The 17,472-nt window shown below is 36.5% G+C and overlaps 2 pseudogenes across 1 annotated transcript in view; one reads left to right on the plus strand and one right to left on the minus strand.

Annotated features, from left to right (window-relative positions):
- LOC147829030 (uncharacterized) overlaps window positions 1–5,262 on the minus strand; it is a 38,227-nt pseudogene extending 32,965 nt beyond the window's left edge.
- Window positions 1–17,472, plus strand: part of LOC101704429 (ribonuclease pancreatic pseudogene) — a 60,679-nt pseudogene that overhangs the window by 32,536 nt on the left and 10,671 nt on the right. The window lies entirely within an intron of this gene.

Genomic DNA, 17,472 nt, shown 5'->3' on the forward strand with positions numbered 1-17,472 from the left:
GATAAGAATAAATTTGGGGTCACCCAGATGTAACCCTGCCTCTAAAGATGACATTATATGGCTGAATTGTGTCCTTCCTCACATGTATATATTTGTTTTTTTTTTCCATTAAGTTTATTGGTACATTTTAGGTATAAAATACAGTTACATTCATCATTGGGATCTTGTACCTTTACATGATGTATCTTGGTTCTTATTATTTCCTCATTCACCTGCCCTCCCTTCACCCCCTCCACCCTTCCCTATTTACAAAGACTTTGTCTCCCTTTTTTTTCCTTTTCTCATATTTTTTCTTTTCCCTTCTTTCCTTTCCCCTACCCCTCCCACATTCCCTACTCCTTTAGACTTTTTCTTCCTATTATACAATATCAGTTATACATTTTTTAAAAATTACAATATCAAGATTTAGAGGACATTACCACAGATTTTACAGAATTTAAAAGGACATAGAAAGCATATTACAAAAATATTTTTTTGAAATAAATTGGACAACTTCTAAGAAGTACCTTGGAAGACAAATTAATGAAACTGACTCTAGAAGAAATATAAAATTTGAATAGCACCCATTAAAGAAAGTATATTCCTAGCTTCAAAACCTAGTTATATGACAACAACAGGCTCATATACATTTTTTTCCATTAAGTTTATTGGTACATTTTAGGTATAAAATGCAGTTACATTCATCATTGGGATCTTGTACCTTTACATGAGTATCTTGGTTCTTATTTTTTTCCCCTTCCCCTGCCCTCCCTTCACCCCCTCCACCCTTCCCTATTTGCAAAGACTTTGTTTCCATTTTTTTTCCTTTTCTCATATTTTTTCTTTTCCATTTTTTCCTTTCCCCTACCCTTCCCACTTCCCCTACTTCTTTAGACATTTTCTTCCTATTACACGATATCAGTTATACATTTTTAAAATTACAATATCAAGATCTAGAAGACATTACCACAGATTTTACAGAATTTAAAAGGATATAGAAACCATATTACAAAAATCTTTGTTGACATAAATTTGACAACTCCTAAGAAGTACCTTGGAAGACAAATTAATGAAACTGACTCTGGAGTAAATATAAAATTTAAATAGCACCTATTAAAGAAAGTATATTCCTAGCTTGAAAACCTACCTATATGACAACAAGAGGCTCATATACATTTTAACTGATAAATTATATCAAACATTTAAAGCAGAAAGAAAAAGCCATATGATCCTGTCAGTAGTTGGAGAAAAAGTATTGGACTAAATTCTACAGCTGTTCATGGTAAAAGCTATGAGGACAATTGAAGTAGAACAGAACCTTCTCAACAGATCAAAGACATGTACTCCATACTTCCAGCAAAAACACCTTATATGAATGGAAAAGATACAATGCTTTCTCCCTAAGATGGTGTACAAGGGCAGATATGCCTACTCTTCATCTGTCCATTAAACTTTGAAACCTAGGCCCAAACCAAAATAGTTTGGCAATAAAATGACACAATTAGGATGGGATTGGCAAGGTAGAAGCAAAATTTTTACATGTAGATGAAATGATCATTTACAGAGAAAATATTAAGAAATCTCTAGGAGTTGCTAGAACTTGTATTTGAATTTAGCAGGATTAGAAAACATAAGGTATATGTAAAAATTCAGATCTATGTATACTTGCTATAAATGAAGAATTGGATATTGAAATTTAAAAGTTATGTAGGAGTACAAAGGACTTGGAAAAGTAAAAAGAAAAAAAAATATCAGTGTTGGCAGACATTTATTGCCAAATTTTAAGACTTCCTCTAAAGCTACAGTAATCAAGGCAGTGTTGGTGTAAGGAAAGACATACAGATCAATGGAATAAAACAGAGAATCTAGAAACAGAACCACACATATATGGTCCACTGATTTTTGAAAGATTATTTAACATTAACATTTAAAAAAATTTCTTAAATTCTTTTATTGGTACATTTTAGGTATACAATACATTTACATTTATCTTTGGGATCTTGTACCTGTACGTGATGCATCTTGATTCTTATTTTTTCCCCATTCCCTGTCCTCCCTTCACTCCCTCCACCCTTCCCTATTTACAGACTTTGTTTCCACTTTTTCCTTTTCTCATAATTTTTCCTTTCCCTTCTTTCCTTCCCCTTTCCCTTCCCACTGGCCCTACACATTTAGACCTCTTCTTCCTATTTCAAATTATCAATTATTCATTTTAATTATTTTAATACTTATTTACATTTTCAGTTTCTCACACCAGAGAAACTACCTATTCTATATTTACACGTGTGTGTCCTATTTATTTCATTTAAGAGTATGGCTTCAATATGCATCCATTTAGCTATAAATGTCTCTAATTTGTCATTCTTTATGGCTGAGTAGTACTCCATTTTATAATAAAACCACATCTTCTTTATCCAGTTTCCAGTTGATGGGCAATTGGGCTGTTTCCAAGCTTTAGCTATTACAAACTGTGCCTCTATAAACATAGGTACACATATATCACTGTGGTATGATTCTTTTAATTCTTTTGGGAAGATCCCCAGCAGGGGAATAGCTGGATCAAATGGGACCTCTAGTCCTAGTTGTTTGAGGTATCTCCATACTGATTTCCACAGTGGTTGCACCAGTCTGCTCTCCCACTAACAATGGAGAAAGGTTCCTTTCTCCCCACACTCCCACCAACATTTGCTATTGGTTGATTTCTTTTTTATTTTTTTAATTTTTAAAAATTTTTAAATTTTTTAAATTTAAAAGTAATTTACTGAAAAACAGAATATATATGCTTTAAAATATTTCCATCTGAGAGTATATTTTCTAGAAAATTAATGAAGAAATATTGACATCAAAATTTTAATTATTTCTACAGATCTCCATTGCATGAGTAATTTTCACAGAATTTTCAACATATATATATGTAGGGTTCCCCCCCATGTGATTTCTTTCATGTATTTAATAAAACCTGTACATGTCAAATGCTTTCCTACATTGCTTACATAGGCTTTCTTCCCAGTGACTTCTTCTTCATGTGTTTGACAATGTATCAGATGAACTTTTTTACACATTTCTTACATAGTGACTCCCTAGCATGAATTTTTTGACTACAAGATGAAGGGGTTGCATCAAATCTTTTCCCACTTTGTTTACATATAGTTTGATCCAGTGTGCCTTCTTTCATGTATTTGATGGCACTTTTGTGTCCTGAGTGCTTTCCCACATTATATACATAGGGTTTCTTCCCAGTGTGAATTTCTTCATGTGTTTGACCAGTACTCCATTGGCTGAAGATTTAACACATTACTGATACACACAGAGTTTCTCTGCATTATGACTTCTTTAATGTATTTGAAAATATTTTTGTGTAGGGTATATTTTCACACATCATTTACATACATAGGGTCTGTGTAGTGTGAATGTTTTCACGTCTTTGACAAAGACTGAATGTGCTGAATGCTTTCCCACAATGCTTACATACATAAGGTTTCTCACCTGTGTGAATTCTTTCATGTATTTGACAATCTTGGTTGAAAGATTTCCCACAGTGCTTACATACATAAGGTTTCTCCCCAGTGTGAATTCTTTCATGTACTTGACAGCCACTCTTTTGGCTGAAAGATTTCCCTCAATGCTTACATACATAGGGTTTCTCCCCAGTGTGAATTCTTTCATGTATTTGACAATTTCTCTTTTGGGGGAAAGACTTTCCACAATGCTTACAAACATAGGGTTTCTCCCCAGTACGAGTTCTTTCATGTATTTGACAACCTCTCTTTCTGGTGAAAGATTTCCCACAATGCCTGCATACATATGGTTTCTCCCCAGTGTGAGTTCTTTCATGACTTTGACAGTGACTGTGTCTGCTGAATGCTTTCCCACATTGCTTACATATATATGGTTGCTCCCCAGTGTAAATTCTTTCATGTATTTCACAATTTCTCTTTCAGATAAAAGATTTCCCACAATGCTTTCATACATAGTTTCTCCCAGTGTGAATTCTTTCATGTATTTGACAACCACTCTTTCGTGTGAAAGAATTCTCACAATGCTTACATACATAGGGTTTCTCCCCAGTGTGAGTTCTTTCATGACTTTGATAGTGACTGTGTGTGCTGAATGCTTTTCCACATTCCTCACATACATAGGGTTTCTCCCCAGCGTGAGATCTTCTATGTCTTTCAAATGAGGACTTCTCAGCAAATCCTTTTGCACATTGCTTACATACATTGGGTTTCTCTCTGGTGTGAGTTCTTTCATGACTATGACACAGAGTGTGTGTCAAATACTTTACCACATTGTTCACATACATAGGGTTTATCTCTAGTGTGATTTTCTTCATGTATGTCATAACAAGTCTGTGTAGTGAATGCTTTTCTACATTGCTTATATGCATAAGGTTTCTGCCCACTGTACATTATTTTGTGTTTGTGAAAGGAATGACTATGAGATAATACTTTCACACATTCCTTAGTTACATAGAGCTTCTCTCCAGCATGTATTTTTTCATTTACTTGAATATAGTATGAAGACATAAAAGTTTTTTCACATTGTTCATACCCATATGGACTCCACACACCAAGATTTCTTTCTTGGATTTGAACATGACTGGGTGTGCTGGAGGCTTTCACATTTTTCTTACCTAGAAATGTGTTCTCCCCAGGGTGACTTACTAAGATCAGAGTAGGGTTTCCCACATTGCTCATACTGGCATTGTTTCTCTCCAGTCTTCCTTATTTCATGTTTCTGAAAGGACTGAAAATCACTGCAGGTTTGTCCATGTTCACTACATTTATACAGCATCTCTTCACATCTCAAATACTTGTGTGCATCATTTCTATAGCAGTCATATGCATACAGGTTTCCCACATCATATCTCCTTAGAGTTTCTTTTTGGGTGGATTCAGCAAAGCCCATTCTGCCTTGGTAAAGTTCACAGCTACATCCTCAAAGGTCACAGTCTCTGTAGATTATGTCTGTTTTCAAATCTGGTTATTCACAGAATTCAGTCCATCTTTCTTTGCACTCATGGAGAATTTGGAAACTTGAATCTGTGGAAAGGAAGACAGTCTTCAATGGATCCACAGATAAATAGAATATTGATTCATGATGGAGCTAGTGTTACACAACCCATTGCATGGCTTGTGGGTCCCCCAGGATCCTTTGAATTCAGCTCACACCCGGTACAAAATACAGAAAAAGGTGATAGCTGGGGACTCTCAGCAAACCTCTCATGGTGTACACTTGGCCACCATGATACAGGAAGGTGGTTGATTTCTTGATAGCAGCCATTCGTTCTGGGGTGAGGTGAATTCTCAGTGTTGTTTTCATCTGCATTTCTTGAATGACCAGTGATGTTGAACATTTTTTCATGTTTATTTGCTGCTTTTACTTCTTTGTCTGAGAAATGTCTATTCATTTCAGATGCCCATTTTTGAATTGGGTCTTTGAATTTGCGGGGTCTGATTTTTTTCAGTTCTTTATATATTCTAGAGAGTAGTCCTTTGTCTGAGGAACAAGTGATAAAATTTTTTTCTGTGGTTTTTCTTGCAGTGCAGAAGCTTTTTAATAACATGAGATCCCAGTTGTTGATTCTTTGTGCTAGTTCCCATGCTGCTGAGGTTTTGTTCATAAAGTCTTTTCCTATGCCAATGTCTTCAAGAGTTCTACCTAACTTATCTTCCAGCAATTTTAGTATTTCTGTTTTAATATTTAGATCTTAATCCACTTCGATCTTAGTTTAGTGCATAGTGAACAATATGGGTCTAGTTTTAATCTTTGACAGGTTGAAATCCAGTTTTTCCAACACCATTTATTAAAGAGGCTATCTTTCTTTCAGTGAGGGTGGTTGCTCTTTTGTCAAAGATGAGGTGGCTGAGTTTGTCTGGAATTGTTTCTGCATATTCTAATCTATTCCACTGATTCTCATGTCTGTTTCTTTGCTGGTGCCATGCTGTTTTTATCACAGTAGCTTTGTAGTGTAGTTTCAAGTTGGGAATTGTGATACCCCCAGCCATGTCTCTCTGTTGCCTAGAAGTGCTTTTTCTATTCTAGGTCTATTCTGGTTCCAAATGAATTTTTGGATTATTTTCTCTAGTTCTGTGAAGTGCCGCTGGAATTTCAATTGGCATTGCATTAAATCTATACAGCAGTTTTGGAAGTATGGCCATTTTCACTCTATTGGTTCTTCCTACCCAGGAACAAGGGATGTCTTTCTATATACTTTTTTTTTTGGTACCAGGGATCAAACTCAGGACCTTGGGCTTGCAAGGCAAGCAGCAGAACCACTGAGCTAAATCTCTGGCCCTTGATATTCTTATATCCTCTTTGATCTCTTTTTTCAGAGAGCTGTAGTTTTCAGTGTAGAGGTCTTTTTCTTCTTTTGTTAGATTGATTCCTAGATGTTTCGTTTTTTGGGGATGCTATTATAAAAGGAATTTTTTCCCTAATTTCTCTCTCAGTGAGTGTGTTGTTTGTGTGCAAGAAGGCTATTGTTTTTTGTGTTGAATTTTTATCCAGCTACTCTACTGAATCTGTCAATTAAGCCTAGAAGCCATTTGGTAATTTTTTGGGTCTTTCATGTAAAATATCATATCATCAGCAAATAGATGACAGTTTAAATTCTTCCTTTCCTATCTTTATTCATTATTTCTTTCTCTTTTCTAATTGCTGTGGCTAATGTTTCCAGAACCATATTGAACAGGAGTGGTGATAGAGGGCATCCTTGTCTTGTTCCTGATTTTAGCATGAAAGTTTGCAGTTTTTGACCATTTAGTATGATGTTGGCTGTTGGGTTTTCATAGATAGACTTAATCAGGTAGAGATAAAGACCTTCTATTCCAATTTTCTGTAGGGTTTTGATCATGAATGGGTGTTGGATTTTGTCAAATACGTTTTCTGCATCTATTAAGATGATCACATGGTTTTTGTCCTTGGATCTGTTAATATAGTGTATTTCATTTATTGATTTACATATGTTGAACTATCCTTGTGTCCCTGGGATAAATCCAACTTGGTCAGGGTGTATGATCTTCTTGATGACCCTCTGTATTCTGTTTGCCAGTATCTTGTTGAGGACTTTTGCAGCTATGTTCACTGGGGCGATTGGTCTGAAGTTCTCTTTTTTTGGTTGGGTCTTTCCCTGGTTTTGGAATCAAAGTAACATTTGATTCCAGGAATGAATTTGGAAATATTGCTTCCCTTTCAATTTCCTTCATGAGTTTAAAGAGTAATGGTGATAGTTCTTCTTTAAATGTCACATAGAATTCAGCAGTGAAGCCACTGGGACCTGGGCTTTATTTTGTTGGTAAATTTTTATTATGTTTTCAATTTCACTCATTGTAATTGGGGTGTTTAGAATTTCTATAACTTCTTCATTTAAATTTGGCAATTTGTATGTATCTAGGAATCTGTGTATTTCTTCTGTGTCTTTCATCTTATTAGAGTACAGGTTCTCTAAGTAAGTATTGACGATCCTCTGGATTTCTGCTGGATCTGTTGTGACTTCACCTTTTTCATTCTTAATCACATGGATTTGAGACTTTTCTTTCCTTTTTTTGATAAGATTGGCTAAAGGTTTATCCATTTTATTTATTCTTCCAAAAAATCAACTCTTTGATTCATTGATTTTTTTGTATTGTTCTCTTAGTCTCCATTGCATTAAATTCTGCTCTGATCTTTATAATTGCCTGTCTTGTATGAGCTTTGGGTTTATCATGCTTTCTTTTTCTAGGAGCTTGAGGTTCAACATTAGATTGTTTATTTGAGCTTACTCTGTTTTCCTAATATGGGGATTCACTGCTATGATTTTCCCTTGTAGAACTGGTTTCATTGTGTCCCATAGATTCCTGTTTTTGTTTTTGTTTTTGGTACTGGGGATCAGACTCAGGTCCTTGCACTTGTGCAGCAGGTGGTGAAACCACTGAGCTAAATCCCCAGCCCTGATTCCTGTATGTTGTATTGGCATTATCATTTAATTGTAGAAGCTGTCTAATTTCTTCTTTAATTTCCTCTGTGACCCATTGGTTGTTCAGGTGAGTGTTATTCAATTTCCATGTGTTTGTGGGTGTTCTGCAGTTTCTTATGCTATTGATCTTCAATTTTATTGCATTATGGTCTGATAATATACAGGGGGATTAGCACTGCTCCCAGTGCAGAGGAGGAAGCTTCTGGGCTGTCATGCCACTGCTCCCAGCACAGAAGAAGAGGCTTCCAGGCCACCATAGCACCACCACTCCCAGTGCAGAGGAGGTGAGCCACACAGGCACCAATAACACACCTCCCCTGCCCACCCCCACCCTTGAAATGAGAAGACATGTAAACAGGTCTCAAAACCAGACTTCCAGATCACCTACAGCAACCCCAATAGGAAACAAGATGGAACACTAATACTGAACCACCTGGACTCCCTGAAGTGGCAACAAAGGAGGATGTGGAAGGAATGAAATCAGAAATAATTTCTCAGATAACAGCAAAGATTGTGCTCATAGTGCAAGGCATGATTAATAAATCTAGAGAGAAGCTGAGGAACATAATGGAATCCCAACATAGGAAACAAATGGAACCCATAAAGCAGATGCAAACAGATTTCCAGGAGATGAAAAACTCTACTGAAAGCTTACACAGCAGAATGAGCCAATGTGAGGTCAGAATTTCAGATATAGAAGATAAGATTGCAATTAACAACCAGGAAAAGAAAAATTGCTTCAAAACTGTAAGGGGCCATGGGAAATCAATCCAGCAGCTGCTAGATTATGCAAAGAAGAATAACATAAGACAGAGTGGAGTCAATGAAGAAACAGGAGGGAGTGCAGATGACATAAAAAAAACTGTTCACAGAAGTAATGGCAGGAAACTTCCCAAGCAGGGGAAAAGAACTTGACATACAGATAAGTGAGGCATATAGAACTCCAACTAGCCTTGATCCAAAAAAAACTACACATAGATATATAATTGGTAAGAATCCAGAAACTGAACAGAATTACAAAGTTCTACAAGCACTTAGAGAAAAGAAACAAATCTCATACAAAGGGAAGCCCATCAGAATCACAGCAGACTTCTCAACACAAACCCTCAAGGCAAGAAGAGCTTGGTGTGATGTATTCCAAGCCCTAAAGGAAAACAGCCTCCAACCCAGATTGATGTACCCTGCAAAGCTATCTTTCAAAATTGATGGAGAAATAAGATACCTTCATGATAAAGAGCACCTTAGGAACTTCATGAATACCAAACCAGCACTCCAAAAACTTTTAGACAATACCCTAGGAAAAGACAATGAGGATATCAACCTGAGGAAGCCCAGCTGAATCAATCCATTGGGCATGATAAGAAGTTAAATGTAAAGGGGGAGAATCCAACAAAAAGAAAAAGTCATGACAATGATAAGTCAATACGTATCAGTTATAACCATCAATGTTAATGGTCTCAACTCACCAATCAAAAGAAATAGATGGGCAGAATCGGTCAAGAAGCAAGATTCAATATTAAGTCCATAGTCAGCTGGCTCCAAGGCAGGAAGGACATGATAGAAAACACAGCAGAGGAAAACTGCTCACATCAAGGCAGCCAAAAAGCAGTGAGGAAGGAGAAACCAAGGAGGGAGACCCACCCTTCCAGGTCACACCTTCAGTGACCTGCCTCTTCTCATCAGGCCCACCTCCTAAAAGCACATTCTGCTACCCACTCACCACTGGGAGAACACCCCAAACCTAAAGCACAGCAAAGGGCTGGGACATCCTCAGTGTAGCCAGAACAGATTTTTAAAAATACCCTGTCAATTTTTATTTTGGTAGAGAAAGAGCTTTCTTCATTAAGAAGACTTAAATATTTAACAATTTATTATAGTTAGAAATTCAGAGATACTAAGCAGGTGGAAATATGAATATCAAGATACAAGTAAGTAATTCTTTTAGTGATCACTGTATAATCATGTATAGTGTCACTTGGGTCCTAGTCTCAGATTTTTGCAAATAGATGTCATGCTCATTACTACTTTACAGTTTTGCTACTGTTTAAATTTTTTGCACTACTTGTTGCTAGTATTAGCTAACCAATCTCTTTGTGGATAAGAAAGAATTGCTATATATAACATGTGATGTCTTCTCTCCCTAAAGCTAACTAAGTGGATGTTGGGATTCTTCCTTTGGCCAGCAATGATTCACATTTAATTTCTGTGTTTGAGCTTCCTTTTCCTTCTTCATCAATATTCAATTAATATTGAGTAACTTATTTGTGTGGCTCATAGAGTTTCTTTAATTTTAAATATCTTTTCTTTCTGCTTACTGAATCTGTTGTATTTTTGAAAGGAATGTCCATCCATCAATCTGTCCATGTATCCATCTATTCATCTGAATATATTATACTTTGTTATAAAAGGAATTTAAGGAAGATAAAAAAATCCAACAATATGCTGCATACAAGAAACACACTTAATTCAAAAAGAAACACATAGAATGAAAGTTAAAGGGTGGAAAACAATATTTCATGTGACAGGAACCCCCCCAAAAAGCAGGAGTAGCTATCCTGTTTGCAGGTCAAGTGGATTTCAAACCAACACTGATTAAGAGAGACAAAGAAGGACACTATATCCTTGTAAAGGGAAGAATCCAAGAGGAAGAGATGACAATCATAAATATATATGCACCAAATGCTAGTGGGCCTAAGTATATAAAACAAATACTAATGGACATCAAAAGTCATATATGCACTAATACAATAGTAGTGGGGTCCTCAATACCCCAATGTCACAGATAGACAGATCAACTAGACAAAAAATAAATAGTGAAATACTAGAACTCAATCAAACTCTTAAACAAATGAACTTAACAGATGTTTACAGAGTCTTCCACCCCACAAAATCAGAATACACATTCTTCTCAGCTGCACATGGGTCATTCTCCAAAATAGACCACATACTCACTCATAGAACATGTTTAAGAAAGTGCAAAGGAATTGAAGTTATCCCCTATATACTATCAGACCATAGTGCAATAAAATTGGAGATCAATAGCAAAAGAAACCTCAAAAATTTCATAAACACATGGAAATTGAACAACACACTTCTGAATAACCAATGGGTCACAGAGGAAATTAAAGAAGAAATCAGACAGTTCCTTCAATTAAGTGACAATAGAACATATCAGAATCTATGGGACACAATGAAAGCAGTCTAAAAGGGAAATACATAGCAGTGAATACTCATATTAGGAACACAGAGTGAGCCCAATTAAACAACCTGACACTGAACTTCAAGCTTCTAGAAAAAGAAGAGTAGGACAAACCCAAAGCTCATACAAGGGAGGAAATTATAAAGATCAGAGGAGAAATCAATGCAATGGAGACTAAGAAAATGATACAAAAAATCAATGAAGCCAAGAGTTGGTTCTTCAGAAGAATAAACAAAATTGACAAACCCTTAGCCAACCTTATCAGAAAAAGGAAAGAAATGGCCCAAATCCATGCGAATAAGAATGAAAAGGGTGAAATAACAACAGACCCACCCAGCAGAAATCCAGAGGATCATCAATACCTACTTCCAGAACCTATAGGCCCATAAAATGGAAAACACAGAAGAAATGGACAGATTCCTAGATACATATGAATTGCCAAAGTTGAACAAAGAATACCTAAGTATTCTAAACAACCCAATATCAACCAATGAAATTGAAAATGTAATTAAAAACTTATCAACTAAGAAAAGCCCGGGTCCTGATGGCTTCACTGCTGAATTCTACAAAACATTTAGAGAGGAACTACTGCCACTGCTGTTTAAACTCTTCAGTGAAATTGAAAGGGAAGCAATACTCCCAAATTCATTCCTGGAAGCAAGCATCACCTTGATCCCCAAAGCAGAGAAAGACCCAACCAAAAAAGAGAACTATAGGCCAATCTCACTAATGAACATAGATGCAAAAATCCTTAATAAGATACTGGCAGATAGAATGCAGAAGATCATCAAGAAGATCATACACCCTGATCAAGTGGGATTCATCCCAGGGATGCAGGGATGGTTCAACATATGCAAATCAATCAATGTAAGACACTATATCAATAGAGCCAAGGACAAAAACCATATGATTATCTCCATAGATGCAGAAAAAGCATTTGACAAAATCCAGTATGCATTTATGATAAAAACCCTACAAAAATTGGAATAGATGGTCTCTATCTCAAACTGATAGAAGCCATCTATGAAAAACCAACAGCCAATATCATACTAAATGGTCAAAAACTGAAATCCTTCACACTAAAATCAGGAACAAGACAAGGATGTCCACTATCACCGTTTCTGTTCAATATAGTCCTGGAAACATTAGCCACGGCAATTAGATAAGAGAAAGAAATAAAAGGAGTAAAGATAGGTAATGAAGAAGTCAAATTGTCATTATTTGCAGATGACATGATACTCTATATAGAAGACCCCAAGAACTCCACCAAAAGTCTTCTAGACTTAATAACCAAATTCAGTCAAGTAGCTGGTTACAAGGTCAACACACAAAAATCAATAGCTTTCCTCTACACGAATAACAGGCTCACTGAGAGAGAACTAGGGCAAACACATCCTTTCACAATAGCATCCAAAAAACTGAAATACCTAGGAATCATCCTAACAAAAGAAATCAAAGACCTCTTCTCTGAAAACTATGGCAGTCTGAAAAGAGAGATTGAAGATGATATCAGAAAATGGACAGACATCCCCTGCTCCTGGGTAGGAAGGATTAATATAGTGAAAATGGCCATACTTCCAAAACTGCTACATAGGTTTAATGCAATTCCAATTGAGATCCCAGCAGCATACTTCATGGACCTTGAGAAAACAATCCAAAAATTCATTTGGAACAAGAAGAGACCCAGAATAGCAAAAGCAATTCTAGGTAACAGAGACATGGCAGGGGGTATCACAATCCCCAACCTGCAACACTACTACAAAGCTACTGTGATAAAAACAGCATGGTACTGGCAAAGAAACAGACTTGAGGACCAGTGGAACAGATTAGAAGATGCAGAAACAATGCCAGACACACTCAGCCATCTCATCTTCAACAAAGGAGCCAAACACCCTCACTAGAGGAAAGATAGCCTCTTTAATAAATGGTGCTGGAAAAATTGGGCTTCAACTTGCCAAAGATTAAAACTAGACCTATATCTCTCACCATGCACTAAACTAAAATCAAAATGGATTAAAGATCTAAATATTAAAATAGAAACTCTGAACCAGTTGGAACAGAGGTTAGGTAGAACCCTTGAAGACATCAGTGTAGGAAAAGACTTTATGAACAAAACCTCAGTTGCCCATGTACTAGCACAAACAATCAACAAATGGGATCTCTTCTTATTAAAAGGCTTCTGCACAGCAAGAGAAACCACCAGTAGTGTGAAGAGACAACCCACCATGTGGGAAAAAATCTTCACCTGCTCTTCCTCAGACAAAGGTCTACTATCTCAAATCTATAAAGAATTTAAAAAGATCAGACCTCCCAAATTTAAAGACCCAATCCAAAAATGGGCATCTGAAATGAACAGACATTTCTCAGACAAAGAAGTAGAAATGGCAAATAAACATATGAAACAATGTTCAACATCACTTGTCAATTTCACTTGCAAGTGAAAACAATGCTGAGATTCTACCTCACTCCAGAAAGAATGGCTGCTATCATGAAATCAACCAACAACAAATGCTGGCAGGGCTGTGGGGAAAGAGGAACCCTGCTCCACTGCTGGTGGGAGTGTAGACTGGTGCAACCACTGTGAAAATCAGTATGGAGATACCTCAAAGAACTAGAACTGGAAGTCCCATTTGCCCAGCTATTCCCCTGCTGGGTATCTTCCCCAAAGAATTAATGAATCATACCACAGTGATATATGTGCACCCATGTTCATAGTAGCACAATTTGTAATAGCTAAAACTTGGAAGCAGCTAAATGCCCATCAATTGGAGACTGGAGAAAGAAAATATGAGTGTTTTTAAAAAAAATAAAATGGAGTACTACTCAGCCATAAAAAATGAGAAATTAGAGATATTTATAGCTAAATGGATGCACATTGAGGCCATACTCTTAAGTGAAATAAATAGGACACACGTGTAAATACTGAATAGTTTCTCTGGTGTGAGAAACTGAAAGTGTAAATAAGGACTAAAAGGTATAATAGATACTGTGAAATAGGAAGAAAATGGGCAAAGGGGAAGGGGAAGTGGGTGGGGCAGGAGAAAGGAAAGAAGGAAATGGAATCAAATGAGAAAATGAAAAAATGGAAACAAAGTCTTTGTAAATAGGGAGGGATGGAGGGGTTGAAGGGAGGGCAGGGGAAGGGAGACAAATAAGAACCAAGAGAGATTATGTAAAGGTGAAAATTTCCAATGATGAATGTCATTATATTGTATACCTAAAATATAGCAATAAATTAAAAAATATATACAGGGAGTAACTTCAATCTTTTACATTTACTTAAGTATGTCCTATGAGCTAGCATGTGGTCTATTTTTGAGAATGACCCGTGTGCAGCTGAAAAGAATGTGTATTCTGATTTTGTGGGGTGGAACACTCTGTTAAAATCTATTAAGTCCATTTGTTCAAATCCTTGGTTCAGTTCTAGAATTCCATTGTTGATTTTTTTGTTTAGATGATCTGTCTATTTGTAATAGTGGGGTATTGAGGTCCCCCACTAAAATTGTATTAGTGCTTATTTGGTTTTTCATGTCCATTAATACTTTTTTGTATAGTTGGGGGCATTCGTATTAGATACATATATATTTAGGATTGTCTTGTTTTCCTCTTGGATAGCTCTCTTCACAAGGATGTAGTGACATCTTTGTGTCTCTTAATTCGTTTTGGTTTGAAATCAACTTTGTCTGCAAGTGCAATAGCTACCCCTACTTTTTTCCAGGTTCCTTTCATATGCAGAATTGTTTTCCATCCTTTTACTTTCAGTCTATGAATTTCTCTTTGAGTTAGATCTGTTTTTTTGTATAAAGCATATTGCTGAATTTTGCTTCTTCATCCATTCTGCCAGTCTATTTCTTTTGATTTTTGAATTGAGGCCATTAACATTGATGGTTATCATTGATAGATATTGACTCATCCTTGTAATGATGTTTTATTGTTGTTGGTGTTGTGCCCAGATCGCGAAGTCCCCAAAGACCACCAGGGAGCCAATTCCGATGTAAACACATGAGGGTCATTTATTCAAGCTCGAGCAGGGGCACTCAACCATCACCAACACAGCGGATCTGGATTGAGAGCCCCGAATTCCAAATCAGCAGGGTTTTTATTGTGGCTACTGCAAGGTTTGGGGATGTTCCATTTAGCAGTTACATGATTGGTTGATATTTAGTAAGCATGGGGAGTTGAGGGGTGGCTACATGTAGAGTTTATGGGAAAAAGGAACAATCAGCACATTGACAGAATGTTTTATAGATAATGGGCCCGGGAGCATCTGTTTTCTGGGCAGACAGAGGATTGAGTTAGGAGCTGTGTCTTTTTTTTTTTATCTGTTGTCCCACAACAAGGACATTTTATCATTTTATGGACACAAAGGAGACTAGGGGAATAGTTGACTTCAGTGAAGTGAAATTTATGTCAAGGCCACTTTACTGTCTTATTCCAAGATGGAGTCAAACTTTAAAATGGAGTTAGTTAGGTCTCATAGTTGGCTCTTTTATTTTTTATTTTTCCCCTTTTCCCTTTAGTTTCTGCTTTGCCTGTTGGCGTCCATCTGTTCAGCCTCATGGAGTTGTGACCTTCATTGTGTTTTTTCTAGGGTATTGTTTAGAATTGTTTGGAGTGCTGGTTTTGTGTTCATGAAATTTCTCAGGTGTTCTTTTTCATGCAAGTATCTAATTTCCCCATTGATTTTGAAAGATAAATTTGCAGGATACAACAGTCTAGGTTGGAAGTTATTTTCTTTTAGGGCTTGAAATACTTCACTCCAGGCTCTTCTTGACTTGAGGGTTTGTGTTGAGAAGTCTGCTGTGATTCTGATGGGCTTTCCTTTCTGGGTGATTTGTTTCTTTTCTCTGCTTGTAGGATTTTGTTCTTCTGTTGGTTTTCTGGGATCTTGACTATTATATGTCTAGGTGTAGATTTATTTTGATCATGGCTAGTTGGAGTCGTATATGCCTCACTTATCTGTATATCCAATACTCCATCTCTGTCCGGGAAGTTTTCTACTATTACTTCTGTGAACATGTTTTTTTAATGTCAATTGTACTTTCTTGTTCTTTTTCATGGACTCCTATCAGTCTTATGTTATCGTTCTTTGCATTGTCTAGCAGCTGCTGGATTGATTTCTTGTGGTCCCTTCCTATTTTTAAGAAATCTCTGTTTTCATGGTCCTTAACTGCAATCCTGTCTTCTATATCTGATATTCTAGCTTCAGATTCCCTTAATCTGCTCTGCATGTTTTCAATGGAGTTTTTAATCTCCTGAATATTTGTTTGACTCTATTTCATGTATTCCATTTCTTTCTTATGTTGGGTGATCATAGTTTCCATTTCTTTCTTATGCTGGGCATTCATGGCTTCCAGCATGGTTCTGAGCTCATCTATTTTTTTTATCTGTTTCTGTTCTAGAGTTTTATCTGTTTCTGTTCTAGTTTCTGTTCTCTAATCATGTCTTTCACTCTGCTCACCATCTCTATAGTTATCTGGGAGATTATTTCTGTTTTGAATTTTTCTAGAGCCTCATTAATCTGTTTTGTTTCTTCCTGTGCTATCAGTTCAGGGTATCCAGGTGGTTGATTATCAGACTTTCCCACCTTGTTTCCCCCAGAATTTCCCTTTGGTGCAGTGGAAGTCTGAGTTTGTGCCTTGCTTAAATATCTTCTCATTTTTGTTTTTGGTACTGTCCTTGGTTTAATTCCTGGGTTGATACTTTGAAATTGTTTATTGTAGGTATCTTTGTTGCTTGTATTTAGAACCCTTATGGAATGATTGCTTCTCAGAGGTATCTTTCAGATATAGCTGGTCTTTAGGTTTTGAGTCTCTAGTGACCCTGAGGCTATCTCATTTTCCTTATACCAGGAAGGACAACTGATTAGATCAATCACAACACCTTAGCCAAAGTGATACAGTCAGCAACACCATAGCATCAAGCACAGCTTAGAAAATGACAATTTGTGGTAGTTATTAATCTATCACCTTTTTACCCCTTAAATTCTTTTATTGGTACATTTTAGGTATACAATACATTTACATTTATCATTGGGTACTTGTACCTGTACATGATGTATCTTGGTTCTTATCACCTTTCACTCTGTGAATTAAATCAAAATTGAGGACCAGCTCAACATATGTTTATAGTGAATAAATTCTTCAATATAGCAACTTTACCCTTCAGGATGGGGGGTTAGAAGGAGTTGGAGAGTGAGGGATAGATAGGTAGAAGGATAGGGAAATCTTAGCAGTGAGACCAGAGGATACAGGAAGATCACACAAATTCTAAGAAACTGTTGAAGACAAGAGGAAAAGACAGATGAAAGAACAATGATGAGAACAGAACAACATAA

This window comes from Heterocephalus glaber, unplaced genomic scaffold (genome assembly GCF_053883595.1).
Source record: "Heterocephalus glaber isolate CG9 unplaced genomic scaffold, H.glaber_assembly_v1.0 deba00000809, whole genome shotgun sequence".
Classification (NCBI taxonomy): Eukaryota; Metazoa; Chordata; class Mammalia; order Rodentia; family Bathyergidae; genus Heterocephalus; species Heterocephalus glaber.